General features: G+C 37.8%; 1 protein-coding gene across 3 annotated transcripts in view; it reads left to right on the forward strand.

The window, feature by feature from the left end:
• LOC132199990 (sex peptide receptor) overlaps nt 1-21,646 on the forward strand; it is an 80,391-nt gene that overhangs the window by 41,157 nt on the left and 17,588 nt on the right. For 2 of the 3 annotated variants that reach the window (XM_059625132.1, XM_059625133.1), the window contains one exon: nt 4,942-4,986. The gene's annotated coding sequence lies outside the window, so the exon portion shown is untranslated. Of the gene's footprint in view, nt 1-4,941; nt 4,987-12,821; nt 12,919-21,646 lie in introns of those variants that run through there. The other variant, XM_059625131.1, reaches the window with a different exon arrangement.

A 21,646-nucleotide genomic window follows, 5' to 3' on the forward strand; every position in this document is an offset into this window, starting at 1 on the left:
ATTTTTAAGGTTGGCTGCTGTACAATTTGTATTATAAGCGAGGTCAGACGTTGTACTCAAATGAGTTGAAAATAAAATCACATAACTCTTTAAATTTTGCGTCAAAATTTGAATATCCCTCATATACACATAATTCAATTAAAGAATAAATTATGGCCAGAGTGTCGATAGCAGAAGTGAGATGTATATCCACTGCTGCAGCCATGACACAGATTTTATTTTCGTTTCCAACAGCCGGTAGGAGGTTATTTTGCAATTTATTGCACTGCAGTTTATTTGCAAAGCGCGCACAATTCCCACTTTGATCACGAGTCAACAGACCGAGTAATTCACCAGAGAGTTCGAGAAACCTCGCATTCAATGCAGCATTATTTTCTTTGGCTGGCTGCAGCGCCGATCTAAAGGCGTATATTTAAATCGGTGCGCATTTAACTTTCATTAATGCAAATGTAGCTGGGAGTGCGTGATTTGCAAATAAAAAAGGGGCGAATAAACTCAGGCTGGCCTCCAGGCCAACGAGACATTTCCTTATTGTTCCTCATGCATAAGCTAATAAAACGGAATCTCTGTTTACTTTTTATCACGATCGAGTTATTAATAAGAAGAAAAAAATACGCCGATTGCGAAACTTGACGAAAACAAGAAGTTGCAGGCTTTGTCGGCACTTTCCAAGGCAGCAAGTGAAGATTTACTATAAGTTCGTCTAACTTCTCTAGTGTTTTTCTAGCTCGAGAATATTATATATGAAGTCGAGTGGAATGTGTTATATATTTCTCTAATGCGGACAGTTTATGGTCTGATCGTCGTGAGTTCGCGAAGGCTGCTGCTTCTTGCCGAGCTCCATCATAACACGCTCAAGTGAATGTGAAATGTATAATGTGCACACGTTCTGTAGGAGAAAAAGGACGGGGCAGAGTAGAGTCGCGTGTTTATTATTATTCCCATCTCTTCTCGTCTCCGTTGCCTGCACTCAACGTTATTGATAAAAATATTAAATATTCAAGGTTTTTCGTCTTTCCCGACGGTCGTTTCTCCTGCAGCCAGCGCAATTACTGACGGACGTTAATAATCCGTCCGACACGGAGAGAGGCAACCGTCCTTTCAAGAGAGAAAGACCCGCCTGGCCAATAAAGGAGCTTTTTAAGCTGATTATATTCGTAATTGGTTCTGGTAACGAGCCTTATGAGAGCAAATGTTGCCCAAAAGGCAGACGCAACTGTTCGCGAAAATGTAGTCTAAGTAAAATGGCCCTCATTAAAATTTCAAAGAGCTTCTCTCTGTTTATGCAAACATTTTTGCAAATTGAAACAGAGAAGCTGAATCAGTGCAGCGAGCAGAACAAAAAATTAAACAAAAGCAAACTTCTTAATGGAAAGGATCGTAATGAATTCTGCTTCCAACAAGCTTTCTTGATATTTATGAAATGCAATTTGCTCAAAAGAAAAAAAAGATTTATAATTAAATAGGAATTAAAAGTTGCATTTAATTCATGATCTGATTTTAAAGTCAGTTTAAATTGCTGTTTAACAAATCCATTAGCTAAAATTGTAGCCATTTCAAAGAAAAACATAGTGCTCCCGCGTGCTATTAAGATTATTAAAAACAGAGTCCAAGTTCTCCCTCTCAGCAAATCAGACAAGTTCCTGGCCTACTTCTACAAGCTGAATATGCAAATCAGCTCCATTTTTCGCTGCTTCCCTCTAACTAGCGATATCACGCGCGGGAAATCTCTGTTAATTTATCATTCATTTCAGTGTTAATAATAAGCTTCAGCAGGAAAAAGCTGTTAGAGCAAAAGTTAAAAAGCTTGAATAATGGACATGCATTTAAACAACCTCTACTGTGGGTGAATGTGGCACGCTTCGTGAATTTTTCATGCCATATTATAAAATGACACGACTCCTGAACATTTTACAAAATAGAGGCCAAGAATTTAAATTATTAATGTGCAAAATGCAAATTATAAATATACAAAGCCTGAAACTAGTTAAAAGTTAAAAAAATTGTTAGCCCAGCAAAAATAAAATAGGAATTCGGATTGTTACAATTTCAAAGTACTTTACGTTGGACTATCACAAATGTAAATTTTGCCTTTTCCATATCCGGGAAATTGACCATGTGAAATCAGTCACCTGGATGTTGCTTTCGCAACATTCAAAATGTATTTCAACATTGGCACACCCTAACCGCAATCCTAAACTAAACTAACTCGGAAAGGTTTGGTTTCGCTCGCATGCTGTCAGTGCTCAGCAAACGCGTGTTAGCGCAAATTAGCCCTAAAACTGGCTGCTGACTTGGATGGGGTTTCAACCGAGCACTCTGGGTCAAATAACGCAAACACGATTAAACCTGTATCGCGAGATAAACTGCCGCCACTGGCCGCAGGTTAAGCTCTGCACACCAGCTCCCTATCCCTGCCAACTGAACACTTTCGTGACACCCTCAAAACCGGCCGTATGCAAATTTAGGGGGTTTGTTGGCTTAGTATGAGTTGAATTTAGTAAATATTTCTCTTTATAGAACCAATTAAGATTTTAATTGAACAACTTTAAAAGTGAAGAAATTTCTTAAACAATACAAACATATCGTAAATAAAAATAAATAACATTGAAATTATTGTTAATTTTTACATTTCCTAAAGCCCTTTTGACTACAAAGTTATAATAGCTTGTACAGCAAAATATTAAATCGGGCTTGCCTTCGTCATTGAAAATAGGCCACATTTACTTAGCAAATTTCATATTCAAACCACACACAGCGCCGCTCAACTAACTTATCTGATACAAGGGCGGTGCGCGCGCGATAAGCAATATTGCAAGTGTTCCCGAGACGCTTCACGAAGAGATTTATGTGTGGCAAATGCGCGGCACGGAAACGAGAGTGGAATGAATTTGACTACACCGCGGCAGATAAGTCGGCCGCTTCGACGTTGATTTACAATATCATCTGTTTGGGAATACCAAATTTCGCGCGCGTTATTCTATATCGCGAAATGAATTGACTTCTCCAAACTGATTTTATCCGGCCGCATAAATCTTTCAATTATTTATTTTACAACAAAGATACTTTACCATTGGCCTTGGCACCCCCGCGGCGTGAATCAGTGACGGAATTTGTGCGGTTATGCAACCGGCACGGCGCGTTTGCCAAACGTGTTGCCTATCTTTGCCAAACACGCGGGCGGGCTGCTTCTCCCTTGAGTTATATACGGTGTAGCCCCGTAAGAGTAAAAAGCCAGAGGAGACGAGAATAAGAAAGAAGAAGGCTATCTGTCATTCTTAATCCAAGTGCCAAGTAGTCGAGTTGAATAACAAACGACTCCCCGATGCCGGCCGCAAGAATAAATAACCGCTCGGGGCGTTAGTTTTTTTCCCTCGGCGAAGTCTGCTCCCTCATTAGAATGCCCCACGGTGATAAATTGTTTGCAGGGCGCCCGGTCGGCTTCTCTCAAATAATGATGATGGGTCAACGGGTGACCGCATACGCTAGGTTGCTCGCAGACGATTCGCTGTGGGCTCCTCGCCCCGTCTGCATTTCTTCATCGCGGCACCGAACGTGCCCAGAATTTGCGAGTGTTGTGTGCCGTTCGGCTAGAGAAGAGCAAGCAAGGTGTCGCACGAGGTCTCAAAGGAGGCGCCGAAATTCCACGAAGGCTTAATGCTTTCGGAGACACCGAGAGGAATTTCACCTCTTTGGTTTTTGCGTAAGATGAAAGGGCAAGGCGGAAAAGGTCGTTTCTTAGAGACAAAAGTGGCAGGAAATTCGATCCTATTCGCCTGTCACGACTCTTCTTCAACTGCGTAAAAAGAGTTCTTGCTGAAGTTAAGAGTACTTTTATGAAGGTCATAGAAGGACAAGTACTTTCAGAATTTCAGACACCTGTGCACCGTTTTATTTATAAAAACAGCGGATTTTTTTTGCGCAAAATATAGAATTTGGTATTAAATTAATTGAAAAAATGGCTAAAATTTTTTAAATCCATTTGATAGAAATGTAATTGAATTTAGAAAAGATTTTTACTCTTGATGGTTGATTCAAGGTGTTAGAAGTGAAATTAAGCTTCACCTTAATTAATTATTTGAGTCGTTTATTGCTTCGTACATCAGGATATTTTCTTCTTAATCTCGGAAACAGTAACGACTCAAATACCCATCGAGGAAAAACGACAGGAAATTAAATATCTGCAGTTTACAAGCAGAAAATACTTATTTGAAATTTTCACGAACCTAGTTTATGGAAATCTATTTGTTTTTTACTTAAATTTAATTATTTTTGGGTTAAACATTTGTCAAGTTACTTTTGTAGCAAAAAGGAAAAATGCTAATAATAACATCTACTTCTGTAGAATTCGTGTAGTATTAGCAATTGTGATCGTCAAATTCCTCTCCAAAAGCAGGTAATTAATATAAATTATCTTCCACTTGTCCAAATCAGAGAGAGTGGACAGATAATATAGGCCCTTTATTTGGCGAATTTCAGTGGTTTTATGTCGAGTGGAAAAGATTCATCAGTTGAATCTGACCGACTTTGTTGCTCTCTGCCGTTGCCAACTGTTGTAATTGAGCTTTATTAAATTCCTGAGGACTCCTCAAATATCTTCCATTTCACGTCCCCTTTGATATTGGCTTGACAGGGTGGAAATTTGATTTGTGAAATATATTGGAGTAATGAGAAGTTAATATAAAATCAGATTGATTTGTTGAACTTTTCCGCTTCATAAATGTCAAAGTTCAAAGATGAAAAATTGAAAGGAAATATGAAGCATGCAATTTATAATTTCTAGAGCAAGGAAATAAAATGTTAATTTATTTACCATTTAATGTAAATTTAAAAATAAATTACCAGACTGGAGTGGGGTTGAAAATTTGATTAGCAAAATTTGATGTAACGATGACAGGAAAAGTCTCTACCAATTCTAACGTTAACCTCGTCATGTTCCAGATGCCACCGAACTGTACCAGTCTTTTACCATCGTTCTAGAAAGAGGTAAGTTCTGCAAAAATTTAATCAGTTTTTCCTGTCAAGCTTGAGTTGTGCACAATTTTCTCGAGTGAGGAAGTCAACGTCCAATCTACATTAAATAAAAGTGAAGAGCGCGAGTTTCAATTTAACTAGGCACACTTTTAACATTATTACGGCCCGCTAATAATTGTGCGTGGGTTCGGTGCGCGCGGTCAGAAGGGTGGGCAGCGCGCCGCGCGTAAATAAAAAATCGATAACCGCGCGCTCTTCTCTCCGGCGTGTTGCTTTATTCATGAGACTAAAAGGTGAGTTTAATGTAGGCCACACACACCAGCAGCCAACCGCCCACCGCTCTCTGGTTTTTTCGACCGAATTCAAAAGCTGCCATACCACCTGTTGAGAAAAATTTATTTACGTGCGCTCTTTCGCTGGCTCGTCCGCTGCAAAGCGAGGGTGTTTTATTCGGGGAAAAAACGGGTGCCTAGAAGTGAGGGTGAGGGCACACGAAATTTGATAAATTGCGAGGGCAGGCCCGACATATTTGTGGAAGAGCGCGCGGTGTTGCGCCACCCGTAATAACACGCAGCCATCCTACTTTCCATTACGCCGAGATAACAAGTTTCTTAGACATAATAACGACGAAGTGTTTTGCTAATGGCTTCTCACTCACCCGCATTCAAAGTGCGCCCCCGACGAACGGCTCGCCAGCCTTGTCGAACCAACCTATTCTGCCCTGGGGAACCACTCGAGATCTTATTTACATACCAGTTTGTGTTCAGTCGAGGTAAAACTAACCCAGGCACGCGAATCTTCCAACATGCCATAACATAAAAAAATTCCTTAGGGTTGCATTAATAAATAGAGACTGTATTATATCTCTACATTATCTGTGCAATTTTAATTAAAATATCTTGAAAAACAAATTACAGAATAATAAGCAAGATAATGAAACCAGCGCTATATTTTACTATCAAAATATCGTGTATGTTTTTTGCAGCTTTTTTTAATTCTTTTTTTAACTTTTTCACTATTAATTATGAACTTATTTTCCTTATTGCTACTTTTCATAAAGGAAAATTATCTTTTTCCCCACTGAACAAATATTTAACTCACAATTTCAACTGTTTACATTTGATATTTTACATTTTCATTAGGACAATTAATGTATACATAGTTCATTTAGTCTCTGGTCAGTTGAGCTTGTGCAGCTGCCAAATAATCCTTCTCTCATGGGAAATTTAATCTGACAACTTTGGTGAGCGTACTTGTAACGCCTTTGATACCATGTGAAAGGAAGATCAACGTGAATTGAATTTTTCCAAAAACACGGAGATTCATTGGTACCGTATTAATTTTTTTCTACAAAAATGTGATTAAAAACCTTCCGGAATGAATGATATTTTTTTTTATTAGTCGCATACAAAATTGATTAGCTATATTATTTTTGTGAACGGACAAAATCGAGTTTCTTAGAATCCTCCACATCTGCTCCACATAATGTATGAGAAAATAAAATGGCTTTATTCATTAGTCTATGGTGCTTCGTTTGAAACAGAATTCCATACAAGGTGAGAGATGTGCGCACGGCACACGTGCATGTTGGCAAAATATTTTCCAATAGGGAGCTGCTTTGCTGACCCGAGCTCCGAACAAAGGTCACGTTGCTTGAACAGGTCGGGCGCAGACGAATAAAAAATGGAAATCCTCTTAAGCATGCGTGGAAGGAAAATCCGACGAACATAGATCAATATTTGCTCATGACAGGTGAAATAAAGGGTGAAAAATGAAAACATACGCAGAAAAGCTCGCGTGGCCCTCTCATGCGGATTTCGGACCCGGCAATTCAAACAGGGCCAAAGAGGGTCGAGATGTTGCTTTTTCCGCGGCTAACAAAAACACGTATGGCGGCCTGCCCGCTTTTGATTGCGCGCGTGGTTTGCGATTTTTTGTGCGTAGGTAATCTGTTGGAAGCACAGACCGCCAGAACGTATAATAAAAGAGACGGAGGTACACACGCGTACAAATTGAGACACATGAATGCAAAAAATGAACACAAACAAACATCCTTTCAACTCGAATGATATTTATGTCGTATTAAAAATATCATCTCAATTCACTGCCAAACAACATCTGTCTCTCTAAATAATTTGCAAAAAATAAATAGGGTTTTTTATTACTGCAAAAATAGGGTCTTTTCTTACTACCACTGGCAGATCTCATAAAATATAAAATGAGAGCAATTAAATTTTGTTCCACGGTTGACAGCGCTTTTATCACTTTTCGTTTGTTGCTGCACATGTTTCTGACCTTGTTGTGGGTGCAGTGGAAGAGATTTTTGTTTACGATAAGGACAAAATGCTTAATGAAATTTTGTCAGTAAATAGAAAATCTGGCGCTGCATGTGTATCATATCTAATGTAAAAGTCAAATGTTTAACCTCAATTGTTAATTCTTAAATTTTGAACAGGGTATTTTTGGTTTACTTTTGTTTTATTGATTTTTACATTCCTCATTCAAATGCTATTTTCTTGAAAGCATCAGTCAGAACGTAGGCTCTGTTTGAAATCCCACTATCATCTCCACGCTATCCGCGTTAAATTATTTGGTTAACTAAACTTTCAATATGTACCAAGCACATATTACGGTGTTTAACGGTAGGCAAATTGAAATTGATTAATATAAAAGTAAGTTAATATCAGTTTGTTGAATGTGATGCTGGACTGCTAATTAAATGAGTGGATATAATAACACGGGCTGGCTGGTAATTACGGCAATAATGGCAAGTTCACAGTTCAGCTCCCAGAGCAGGCACCGGGTTTGGCTCAGCACCAAAGTCGAGTTGAGAAACTTTGGTCTTCTCTATATCAGCTCTCGCTGCTGCTAGATAGAGAGGGACGGAGAGATGTAACACGGTTTGAATAAAACTCTCCATCTGCACGCTCATGAAATTTATATGAATGCTAATGCGGGAAAAGTGGAGCGACGCTATCATTGGCGGTCCTTCTTCATTTCCACGTATAATATCGTCACACAAGAAACCCGAGAGACTTATTTTCACGTTCAAATCCATTATAATTACGCAATGACGATTTTCTTTGTCTCCTTCTTCTATGCAAACAACATTGCGTATCATTTTCGCTTCCTGCATTGCGGCCATTGAAGCTAATCTCCTTGGAAAAGTCACAATCACCGATTGCGTCTCCCTGTTTCGCAGAACGCACAATGATACCCATAAATAGAAAAATAATAACATTGGCCTTTACGGCTTTTTATTACAAAGTCATTACTCCATTCTTCCTGTAATGATTAGTAATAGTTTTTCTACTCTGCTTAAAATCCCAGCATATTTGTTGACAATTTCTGGATTTAATAAGATATATTTTTACTTTTTAAGCGAATTATAATAAGATTAATAATGTATTGAACACAGCAAAATTTGTAGATTAAAAAAAATCGTTGCTTTTTTACATTTACTTGTACAAATTTATGTTTTATAATTGAAAATAAAAATAATGTATGTTGTAAATTGATCTACGTTTGTACCACATTTATACTGAAATTAATGTAAAATTGTTTATGATCATTTAACGATAAGCAAAGAAATTTTATAAAAACTCTTTTGAACTTTTTGAAGCGTATTCCTCCCTGATAAGAAGCTTTATTACATAAAGGGCAACTCTTTTATCGATCACCAATCTTCAGACATGGCTGTCTGCGTAAGATCCTTAACTAAAAATCACATTACTCACTGAGTGCCTCCTTCAAAGCAAGTGGGCTTCTTACGCACGCTCTCAAACGTTTCCCTTGTCAAGTGCCTGGTGCGAAATTTTGCCGCCATAGCGTTAACATAATTTTCAGTTATTTTTGTTAAAATATTGGTCCAAAGTTGATAGACGAGACGAGAAAAGATGAAGTGGTTGAGGATCGCGACCGACCAGTCCAAACATCCATTAGTCATTCCTCTTGTCGCATGCGGTTGGGCAAAAAGTTCTGGACGGAAGCAATAAAAGAAGCGAGTGCGGGCGCCGAAAAGGTCCGCATAAATATTTGTCACGGAGCAAACCAGTTGCGTGTGTTGCTTCACTTGAACAATTCGGCTCTTGAGTCTGGCTGGCACCTTTGTCTCTGGGGAAGGTTCGCCGCTCTATTGAGATAAATTCGATTACCTTGCTACAGGCCACGGCAGTCCGTTGTCTCTTTTGTGAACAGGCTGTTATTTGTAGTTTGCGGAGAGACGAACGTGAGCGGCTCTCCAAATGACAATTATTGGCCCTATCCAAAATCTATGTAAAATAAATTATTATTGATTGGAATATTGAATCCTAAAGAAGCTTTAAGTTGAAACTGATCAATGTTTGTAATAGGAAAAAGGCACCAGTGAAATTATAATTGAAATATATAATGCAGTAAAAATATTTTATTTAATATTTAACATCTTGATTGTTATTTTTTAATTCATCTATATATTTTTTTAATTTTTCACTTCATATATAAATCATTTTTATGCGAAAACAATTTTTCTTTATGAATTGATTCAAACAAAAAAATCACTTACCCTCCAATTATTAAATAGAGCCACCAAAAGGTCCACACAGAGGAGAGTGAGAGACGCTAAATTTACACGTAGCAAGTAACAAAATCACTAAATTTGATTAATAGGCATCAATGAATTTTGTAAACAATTCTGACCATAGAAAGTTAATTTGACTTTATGGATTGAATCTGGATTGATTAAATTCATTACAAAATTAAAATTTTTATTAAGCTTCTTGAGCAAGAATTTACTAGACTTAAAATCGTGAATTTTGTAATTTTTTTCATTATCACAATCAGTTATCATTTCATAATTTTTTACAACAAATTATGTCATTTTTTTATTCAAATTATTTTTGCTTTAGAGTAAAATTATGAAATTGTTTCATCTCTTCTTTTTATTTCTTTTCTAGTAGCAACTTTCTAGGTTTCTAGTTTCAAAAATATTATTTTTATCAGTGAACAAGCACACATGTTCATTTAAAATTTTATTTAAATTTTACAAAAATCATTTCATGTATTAACACTTTAACAGCCAATTAAGATTAAATGAGGCCAATCTTCTTTATGAATGTCAGAAAACCGAATCCACTTGTGGTGTGGCTCTCTTTTAAGCGACCGCAGTTAAAGTGACAGTAGTGGGCCCACTCAGATTTTCCGAACTGCTCTCTGCTTTCCACCGCTGCGGGTCAATTCCCTCGGCGGGGGTCTTTTTTGCACGCGACTTGCCATAATAAAACAAACAGCACGTCGCCGAGAGGGTCCTTAAAAGGGCACACACTCGGTAGAGAAGACAGAGCGCGATATCACGGTATGGCAAGGATGAGTAAATTATTCAGGCGGGCATCTGGCCGTGAGCGTCGAATACATACTTTCATGCTTCTGCCCTCGCCTGTTTATTCATCCATTATTCATCCGGCATCCGCGAGAATTAAGAGCTGCCGCGCTGAGAATGGCGCCGGTGTTTGCACGGGAGGACGATTCATTCGCCCATCCACCCAGTCGCTGAAATAAATGGCACGCGCCGCAAAATGAAGCTGCGCGTCATTAAGGTGTCCCGAGCGCAAGGACGTCACCAGATTAATTTTTGTTAAATCTCCCATCAACTCGGCATTTAGACCACGGGTGATCTTTGCGCTTAACTTTTTACCCCATATTTTATATAAAATTCTGAATGATTTTAATTGATTTTGCAGCTTTTTTAAATTTCTCATTAAAATGGAAGCTATATTTTTAATCTGTTTAATTGGGGAAGGCAACAAAAGATATTTACGTAGCGATTGCAACATTTTTAACTAGAATTTTGATGCGGTATTTTTGGCATTAACACTAAATTTTTTGATATAATAATTAATTTTGTTTAAGGTTCCCAGACCTTCAAATTTTTTATATTTTGTCATGTGTATATTTTCTATTTCTTAACACATATTACAAAAAGCTAATTAATTTTATAATGCTTTTTTAAATATAAGACTTCATCAACAGTTACTGTTTGTTTCAATTTTTTTATCTAAAATAAACTGTGTTCACGGCGTTACATTGTTAAATGCTATTTTTTATCAGATAGTAATCTCTTTGTTTACATTTTATAGAAAGCACTGATGAAATAATGCTTCGGTAATTGAAAGTTTGATGCGGTCGTTGCTGCTTATCCGGATCAAGAACGTGGCGAATGAGGCTCCAATAGCACGTGTGCTCGTTTCTTTTCAGCTAATTAATATTCCAGAGTCACCGATTTTAATTAACTCGCTCCATTGTGAGAGCGATCCAATTAACAGCGAGCGGCGAGCGTTTCATGTAATTATCAATTATGTTTGCGCGTCTCTCGCCTCAAGGATTGGTTTATATGTTGCGCCACTCGCTTACGTCATTTAGTTCATAGTTGATTTGGTTGATTTATAATCAATGAAAATCTGAACAACTTATTTTAATTCGCGTTACAATAGCATAAAAAAATCGATTGTTTTGCTTCAACTCCTCTTAATGAGCTGATAGATAAATCCATTTAAAGTATTAATTAAAGAATTTCTATATTAAAAGTGATAAAGAGCGCTCGCTCAATTTACTTCTCAATCAATCTCCGGCAACTACAAACTCAGGTCCTTATTGCTTTATTCTACAGTGTGCATGTTGCAGAATTGCAGATTAACTATGCAAATTCTACTTACGTCGTACAGTGAGCTTTAACTGCAGCAAACTTCGCGCTAGTTATTTATCGAACCATTTCTAATGAAGAGCGCATCAAAGTGTTCCATAAATGATGAAATCAGATTTCCGTTCCACTCTCGCTGATGCTTCAGTTTTGTTGAGCACAATACACATTTCATTGCGAGCTTAAGTGGATTTAGTTGATTATTATTGGTTCGGAATAATGGCGAAATTTATAAAACTTCAATTTCATTTTTAATCAAAGTTGGTTATTATTATAGTTGATGGAATAGAAGTCAATAAAATTGCCTTCTAATTAAAAAACATTCTCATCAATCATAATGCAATAAATTGTTAGTCTTCAAAACGTGAAAATAACAAGCCGCGGATTGCCAAATATGGCACGATGGAGAGAGCGAATCGAATGGGGCATCACGCACACGCCGGATCAAACAACAATACACACCGGCACAACAATTTGAGCTCTGTGTGTTATCGTGTGCCCGCTTTTTATTGCGCGGTCTTTTGTTGGTTCGTCAGTCTGGCCTGGGTCTGGTTTTGTGTTTCGGTCGGACGGCTGCTGGCAGTTTTAATTTTGGGTCGCGTTCTCTGCGGTTACTTTTATTCCAGCCAACGAGAAAAACGAGTGGAAAATTTTCCAACCACACGCGTGGTTTCGGTTTATGTGCGCCCGGCATAATTTAATCGCGTGTGCAAGGGTGAACGAAAAATAAATTTTTTAACACTTGCATGCCAGCAGAGGGCGGCGAAAAATATTTAACCTTTTTTTGCCCGGCTAAAACAACCCTAAAGAGCATTAAATTGTTCACAAAAAAACGAACGCGACCCGTAAATGCAAATATTTCACTCATTCTCTCTCTGGCAAAGCCGCTTTTAAAAAAATTAATAAAAAAGTTTTATTACACATATTATACTGGTGTGTTGTTTGTGCATGTTCAAAATGGAGCGGGCAAAGTTTGCCCGGTGCAAAGTGAAGCTTTGCCTTTTGCGCGAGCGATTTCATCGTCGATAATGGGGTCATATTTCAAAAGTGCATGAGCAGTGTAATTGAGCGAATAAATTTTGCGCGAGCCTTGTGGGCAGGCGGTTCAGAAAATTCAGGATGCGCCCGCACGGTGCGCCAGAGCAAAAGACACACAAGCCGGCTTTCAGCACACACAGCAGCACCAGAGCAGTCTCGACTGAACGCTCCGCCAAAGCGATCATGTGAGCGCTGCTCTCGTCACTATAGCTTTTTCGCTGCTCTGCAAATAGGTAAGCTGACACTCATTTACACCTGCTGGTTCTAACACGAATATTTGCAGCAGATTTCACATGGTCAGTTTGTTTAATGGAAAAAAGACACATTATAATTTACTTTAATTGATATGAAAGGAAACTAGGTGAAAAAGAGATCTAGAAAATTAATTGATATCAAGATAATTTTTGCTCCTATTTTTGCACTGTTATTTTAATTTCAATCAATCTCTATAATTGAAAGGAAAACGTAATTCATGAAACTGATGTTTTTTGTTATACATAAATAGTTTTAATTATCAGCTGGATGTACTTTTTTTAAATACAAATTTATATGTTATCATAATAATTGATTAAAAAAAAACTCCGATTTATTTTAAATAACAATCAGCAATTCAAAACTTTTTCATTAATTAAGGCAAATCATCAGTTTTTTCGCTCTTTTACAAAAAAAAAAAAAACATTTTTTTTACTTATTTAGCTAAAAAAAATATCCGCAGCTAATTTGCAAGTTTTACGTGTGTAATGCAGATCTCTCGGCAGAGAGGATTAATTTATTATTCATCCAGTGACGCACCGGGTGTTTAAAACGCAGCGAGCGTATCAGGCATTAATTTTTGGGGTTGTCTTGTTCCCTCTTCTCGGCGCATTAGCATAAAATTCAAAACATTTCTCGGTGGAGAGCCAAGGTGATAATGAGAGGATGGGAAGGTCCCTTCGTGGGTTGCAGATGAGCTTTCAGGCTAATGACTTCGCAGGGCAGATGGAGAGATTATCCGATGTGGCAAATCTAATATCGTGGGGTCGAGACGAGCCCCAATCTATCGCGCTCGCGTTCGTTTTTTCTTCCCTCCCGCTGCTTCTCTCGCTCGCACGCGGTCAGGCCTCTCACGTAGCCTCATCATAATAGGGTGTGTGTGCGCGTTTCATCCCCAAATTGCTTCATCATGCAGCCTCGTCTCACTCGCTCGCTGCTTTCGCTGGGCAAACACCAATGGAAAATAGATGCCCCCATAATCGGGCCAAATTGCTGTAGCTTGATGCTCTCTGCCACGTTATGGGCTGCTAGGGTGCCGAGGCGAGCAAAACTCCATCTTTTTCTTCAGCCCTCACAATCATTTTCGACTTCCTTCTATTCTGACCCTATAACCCGGCAGGCCTTGATCCTTCCACAGCTTTAAGGAGGGTAATAAGATTTTAATCAGAAAACGCCTTGTCTTTCCTTAAGCCCTGACCACAGGCACGCGTTTCCTGTTGCAAAAACACAATTTTAATTGCATGTTATTGTGTGATTAAATTAAGTGCACATAAATAATTAAAAAAATGCGATTGCTTCAATTTTGAAATAAAATATTTTTTCTATTTCAAGCAATAAATAATTTCGTGAAAATTATTAAACTAATTTATATGCATAAATTTGAATTATTATTATAAAAAAATTATTTTATGAGAAAAAAATGCAATTACGAATAAAATGTTCAAATAATTTTCCTCTTCTTTTATAAATTGAAATTAAAAAACTTACAATATTTAAGAAATTATTCCCCCATCTAGAATGGTTTTTATTCACAATTTGATCCTTAAGTAATTTTTTGTAGATGGAAGTGTATTTATGAAAAGTCGTCATATATCTTCTATTTATATCTTTTGCTAATTAAGAATAAGGTATTAAGACGCTGTTTTTCCTCAGCATCATCTTCTTTGTAAACTTATGTAATCACATCCGAAGCCAACTTTTAGCGCTAATGACTGATTCTGATTGCACGGTTGACGTAATTCGAGCATCAGCGCTGGATATATAATCATGCCGTGTGCAATCTGAAGCCCTTGTTCAGCAAGAGTTGCTCTTCGTTACTAAAATAACTCGAAGAGAAAAGTGGCTTAAATAAAAAATATACTCTGTATACACAAACACGCCGAAAAAAGGGGAGAGACCGACTAACGAGAGCCCATTTGCAAACACACAAAATTATCATCACGTCGAATTAGTCCGTTCCATTTGGGCGCTCCGAACGAAATATCTTTTGAGTAGATTATATTTATGAGACGTGCTCTCGTAATAATAATATTTCTTCTTGGCTTGTTTAAGCCGGGCAAAGATAGGCAGCATGCAAAGCACGTCTCTCGCCTGAAGCGGCTGCTTTTGCTATTTTCTTAAAAGCTCTGGGCCGCTCGAGTTTTGAAGGGACGTTTTCCACCATGCTCATCTTCTAACCCGATATGCAGGGGGGTGTCGCACACATTCAGTTTAAACAGCTGGAAAATATGCATACTCTAAAAAGAACTCGTAAAAATTTCCAATGGCACTTACCGGATTAAAGAAAATACGTTAATTTTCTGGAATTGCGAATTAGTAATTCGTTACTTAAAAGCTTTTGCGGGAAAGGTTGAAAAGGGAGCGTGTTTTGTCGCACATTTTGCCTCCCCAGCGGCGAAAGACTCCACGCCGCACTAATTAGTCGGCGAAAGCTGCAAATGGCACTTTTTCAATTTTGGAAAGCGTCCAATGAATGAAACTTCCTGCGGTTGGCAGAACAGCATCGGGACTTCTGCTGCTGCTTTTTTGCCCTCTCAGTGAATATACACACAGAAAGAGCTCTTTTTGTTGCTAATAGCATTCTGAATAATTCAATTTGCTCCGAACTCCAGACCTTTGTTTTCTGCGCAAAACAAAAAATAAGCCCCCCTTTTAAAACATTGTAAGCAACAACTGGAGGAGAACGGTTTTTCCAACCCTTATAATATGTCAAGAGTAACAAAAAGTGTAGCAAATTTAGCACGCTTTGGGTTAAAAAGTTAAATGTGCATGTATTAAAACTATTTTGTACAATGGAATAAAATTCTTTCTCTACTCTTCTTATAACTTTATTATCTCTTTATTTCCTCCAATAAGCTGATATGCAAGAGGCGTGTTTTTCTTTGTGAAGTATTTTTAATGATATATACAAAGGAAAAGAGGACCTCTCAGGCAAATACCTTTTTAAGAAGTATTAAACTTTGTTAGCAGCGTCCGTCTTTGTAATCTCCCTCTCATAATCCTTGATGTATTGGCCAAGGACTTTGAGGTTTTCTGTCTTTAATCTTGCAGAGAGAAGGAAAAGATTCCATAATTTACATGAAGCAAGCTTGTGAGACAAACTTCTCTGCGTCAAGAGATTTTGATTAAGAGCGTTTTTTTGTGGGGTTTTTTTGCGAAATTATTTTTATTTAAAACATGTTTTACTACTAACATAATATATTTTCCTTTTTAATAATTGACCTACGAAAAAACAGGTTTCTGAGGATCTGTTCAGAGAAAATTTTAAAGAAATGTAATATTTGAGATGATTTTTATGATACAGAGAAAAAATGAAAATTGTAAAAGTGCACTATTTGTAGATTTTTACCCGTTTTGCCTACTACGGTTTTCATTATTTATTATGTATAGCAACAGCGCTTATCATTCAAAGCTGAGGAAAGATTATATTTGAAAATTTTTTGGGAGAAAGATATAATTTTAGCATATGTCAAGGACAATATTGCATAGAATTTAAGTTTACGTGCAGCTTCTGCAAAACTTAAAAGTTTTAAAGCGCGCATATGTAATTTTTATAGTTTTGTATTTTTTGTTTTGTTCCTCTGTGTTCATTTGTTTGCATCTCACGCGCAGATCCATCAGTCTGCATGGCACTTATCGATTGAGTCTTCAATCAGTTAATGTACCTACCTCTTTCTGCTAGCAGGGTCTAATTCCGTTTTCCTCAGAACTACTGACTCATTGACTGAATACTTTTTGCTTTTCATTTCATGTCTGCGCAGACAGCGACTCTCGGCAGCGAAAAGGCCGCTCTCTTTTCATTCATTATTGCCCCGGACGCTAATAAAAAATGCAGCCTGCCCGTCAACTTCACTATATTACAATCAGCCGGAAGCTTTTTATTAGAAAAATGGGCTTACTAGGCGCCACTCTTAAATCTGGCTGGATAAAGTTTTGTGTTCGCTCTGCTGAATTTGCATTCGCGCGAAAATCAATAAGTGCTTACTTGCCACTTGGCTTTCATGTTGTATAATAATGAAATTTCCTCAACACTTTCCACCTCTTTTTTGCCATCTGCATTTTTTTCCACAAAAGGTCGGAGTTGACCGTATACGCTGCTGGCTGCTGCTGACAACTCAATTTTGCCCGGTGGCGAAGGGTATTATGCGCCGCGTTGAATGCAGCCAATATGTTGTGTGTCCTCTCGGGTCAGCTAAGCGGATCGTCTGTTTGCATTCAGCCGGCAATCGATCCTTCGGACCACAAATGTCACTCATGCTTTTTTTCAATAAAAATTCGTGTCGCTCCGAAACAAACAGACACACACACATGTGTTGCATTTTCGATACACGCTCATCTTGCCTCTGGCTTTGCTATGGCTGCTTTCAATTTTCTTCCGAAGGGACTTTCCTTGGCCCATTCATTCAAGTTATGGTTCTTTCCCAAAGGGGAGAACTGCATGCGATAGTGCGAGCGCCTTATTTATGCCCTCCTGTCATGCAGATCGTTCAACCCTGCAAGATTTGGAAAGCGAAATCATTTATTTATATATGCAGCTTGAGGAAAGCATACATTCACTTCCGACTTCTATTATTTTAAAAAGAGAAATGGAATTTAGTTTCAAAGGAATATTTATTGGGTCTGAAATGAGGGCAACTATGCCCCATACATGAACTCATTCTAATAAATGACAAAAACGAAAATTTAAAACAAGAGAGAAAGAGAACATTAGTATTGCTCAAAACATTGCCTTTTCAGTACTGCTTTAAAAAAATTATAACATTTTCATATAAACACAGATTTGATGGTAACGCATTGCAGAGCCTATAGTTTTGCCCTTGGAAACAGTTTTCCGGCACATCCACACTAACAAACGGGAGTTTCATTTTGTGAGTTTAAATTACTGCTGGAACAGCAGTAATTTGCGAAAGTTTATCAATCGTAAATAAAGAAAATAGAAATGACAAAATTTTACAAATAAACAAGTGGAAAAAAGCATGTTGCGACAAAATCTGTAGCAAAAAATTATAGCATGATAATTTTTTGAAAAATTAAGAATTTCATCACATTCATGCAGCCCATAAAAAGTAAACTTGAAGTCTCAAGTACTAGGTCCTATAACAAACAATTTTAAATATTTATGTTTTATCACAGTGCAGCGATTTGAGATTTGCATCCGTGCAGTTTCTCAAAAGCCAAATAAGGGAAAACAAAGCCATCCGGCAGAGTTGCTGTGCTGCCGCATAAATCTCAATTGGTGGCAGCGGCACGGGGTGGTGCGGTCGTAATTTTTGCCTTTCTGCTCCGCTTCGCGAGGACAACAGCAATATTGCTGACAATTATTAGCAAGTAGTGTAGGCGGCCGAATTGATTTATTCGGTAGGACGGCTCCCATTTTACGCGCAAAACTTAATAGCCCGCCGCAAGTCTGCTCTCTCTGTGGCTCTGGCTGCCTTTTAAGGCCCATAAAGATGCCGCTTTTTATGTCACCGCCAACAAAATATTACTCGGCCGCGATGGGGTGTTGGCTTGTTTTAAGGTGCTGTTAAGTTTACGCGCCGCAAACAAAAGCAAAGAGCGGGCGAGCGAGCGACGCCGTCTCTAATGCGTACTTGTGCTATTTAGACCTCTCGCAGACCACTCCCGACTGGCTAACATCGTGGATAAAAAATATATATACATGAGGAAAATATAATAAAATAAGTCTAGGTCTGCGCAATTGCAGTGTCCTAAAAGTTCATTGTTCAAGTACTTCATTTAGATATAAAAATTTAATATTTTTTAGCATTTACATATACATTGAAATTTTAAAACGTGCTCGTAAAATTATTTCCTTTGTTAAGCTACTTTAATTTTCTCTTCCTCAATTAAATATAAATAACATGATTAGATTAGCTTGTGCTATTGCTCTCAAAAAGATTAATGCTCTTATAAAAAGAGAATGAGTTTGAATATAAAACACGCAAAAATCAAATGAGAGAAACATAGTAACAAGAATGCCCGGTGAAGTAATAAACAATATTTGAAACTAAAAAATGGTATGTTTCTCAAAACAGTAATGAATTATTCCAATTTAATAGAAATTCTAAATTAATTTTAAGCATGAAATAGGATGCCACCCTTCAAAAAAATTTCACAAATCTTCAATGCTGACAGTTTAAGAAATTATACAGCATAAGTTTTCCTTACTAAGAATTATTTCTCAAAGTGCTGATTGGGGAAGTCGCTTCTCAGAATTCCAATTTATAAAGGGAAAAAGTATTTTCCACTCGCGTGATTCGATTTCCCGCCTCATCAGCAAGTCAATTTCGAGACCTTGGGCTTCTTATGTTCTCTCTATAAATTAAGCGGTGAACCCAAATTTCCTGGCTAAACCAAAAGTTATAAAGCTGATTCCTCCTACAAAGTTTCACTCGGTGATAATTTGCACTCTCGTGCATTCCACTTGAAAACCGCTTGACGTGAGGAGCTACTGCCACAATTAGACATGCAAAGACCATAAATCACCGGGAAAACCGCCAGAGAGTGCTTTTATACTCATCCATATAACGAGAGAGGAACGGACTCGAGTAGTGCACTGCATTAATTCCTTTTGCACAGATTGAATGCAGAGAGGAGAGTGTAATGGTGCAGCTTTTTGCAACAAACGCTGATATATAGAATTTGCAGTGTACACGTCGATGAAGCGGCTCGCGTTTTCAAATGCACAACCAACCGTGTATGTATTACAGCTAATTTCGCATGTTGAATATAGTGTCCTTTTCCACCGAGTGGACTAAAAATGCAAACACGATACGTTCCAGAATATATAAAACGCGCGTGCATTAAAATAGCGTCATGCACGATTTAAATATAAAAAATCTCTGGCACTTTTTTACACACTAGTCCCTTGAGAACGTGGAGCTGCGCAAAGCTGCCTCGATTATATGGATTTCCGTTTTCCTGGAAGCGTGCATCTTTATTTAAAGCACTCTCGGCGCATCTGCCCCGAAGGATAAACAGGGTGGCAAGTCGAGCAAGCGCGCTGCTCTGGATCGGTCCGCTTCCTTATGCAAATTGGCCGTGCGTTGATTGGGTTCGAAGCTAATCCTCGGCGAGATTTTTCTTTGAAGTCGTCCGGCCGAAGTGTGCTCGTAAAAAGTGATGGCTGCGACGAGAGAGGTGTTGCGCCTCAACGAATTCCGGCGAGTCCAAAAGCGGCGAAAAAGCTCGGAGAGTTAGCAAACAAACGCGCACACAACCACACACACGTTCGCGCGCCACGCAAACATAATTTAGCATTCAAAAACGCGCACGGCTGGCTTGATTCGCGTCGCACACAATGCAAAAATGAATGGGGGATTTGTGTTTATTTCCGCTCTCTGTGCGCCACGTGAAATTAATGCCTTTGTGTCCTGGATGAAAGGGTGCTCGTGCAAATCTTACGCTTTCTTTGTGGAAAATGCAAAAGCCTCGTCGTGTTTCCTTCCTTCACTTTTTTTTCTCGTGAAAACTGTGGCCCCTTTCATTCGTTTTGCCATAGAACAAAATGTATCTCGGTAGCTTATTCTGAGAAACGCATGCGAATTTGAGAGAAGGAGTTGATTTTTAAATTAGTTACATCCAAGAAATTAATGCACAGATTTTAAGGCTATAGAAAGTATTGTTTTTTTAAAGCTGTTCCTCACAATAAGCTTTTTGAACTTTTGTAAGATTATATTTACTACAAAATTTTAAATCAAATTACAATAATATATTAAATTGTTGTATTATAAAGAAGAATAAAAATTGTTATAAATTTTAAGCATTATGAATATATTTTGTTACAACAATGCATATTTTTTATTATATTTTTTTTAATTATTAATATTTTGTATTATATTAAATTTTTGGTTTATAAGTTTATTATTGCGCTATTTTAAGACGTATAAGTATTGTTTTAAAACGTATAATTTTAATTAAAATTTTTAAGTAGAGTAGTTGCTCATATATTTTATTATCAATACAAACATTAATTTTTAATTTTTGAGCAAGTACGCCCAGTACCGTTAATGAAGATTGTTAGAGTCATTATTTAATTTTAAATATTTGTATTCAATACAATGTAATATGAAAGGTGGCTTCAATGCTAACTTGCCTCTCAATTGCAACAGACACAATGAAAGCTGTTAAAGCATAAGTAAAAATTGACCCAATAACATTTTTTTTTTGTTATACTGTTTACCATAGAACTATTGAACTTTTACAACTACAAAACCATTGTCCTTAAGCACAAAGCTGATGATAGATGCGAAAAGAGGGAACGTGATCAAACGGAAAATTAAAAGCAACCCTTTGAGAAAGGAACTCGCAGAATCGGAAGCAATTAGTAACGGAAGTTTTATTTGCGCAGAGAGACATTGGGATCTTTTTGTTGCAATTATGCAAAGGGCGTTTCTTTGTTCAAGCCTTGTAAGGCGTTGGTGCGTTTCAAAGGGCAGCTCTCAAGGAGTCGAGAGTAAAAAGGGTGAAACCGGGTCTTGCTGCAGTTTGTGTGTGGTCTTTATTCTCGCATCGAGAAGAGGAAAAAGCTGTTGGCGAAAATGATCGATACGTCCTGGGCAACAAAGGGAGCGTGAGAATCATTCTGTAATTAAACGGGGTGAAAGTGACATCGCGTGCAATTCTCGCTGACTGGTGTGTGTCTTATGTGTGTTCTGGGCTATCAAATAAATTCTCTCCGCGACTCACCGCACCAAGTCTTTTGTCTAC

Source organism: Neocloeon triangulifer, unplaced genomic scaffold (assembly GCF_031216515.1).
Source record: "Neocloeon triangulifer isolate White Clay Creek 2 clone unplaced genomic scaffold, ASM3121651v1 ptg000014l, whole genome shotgun sequence".
NCBI classification, from domain to species: Eukaryota; Metazoa; Arthropoda; class Insecta; order Ephemeroptera; family Baetidae; genus Neocloeon; species Neocloeon triangulifer.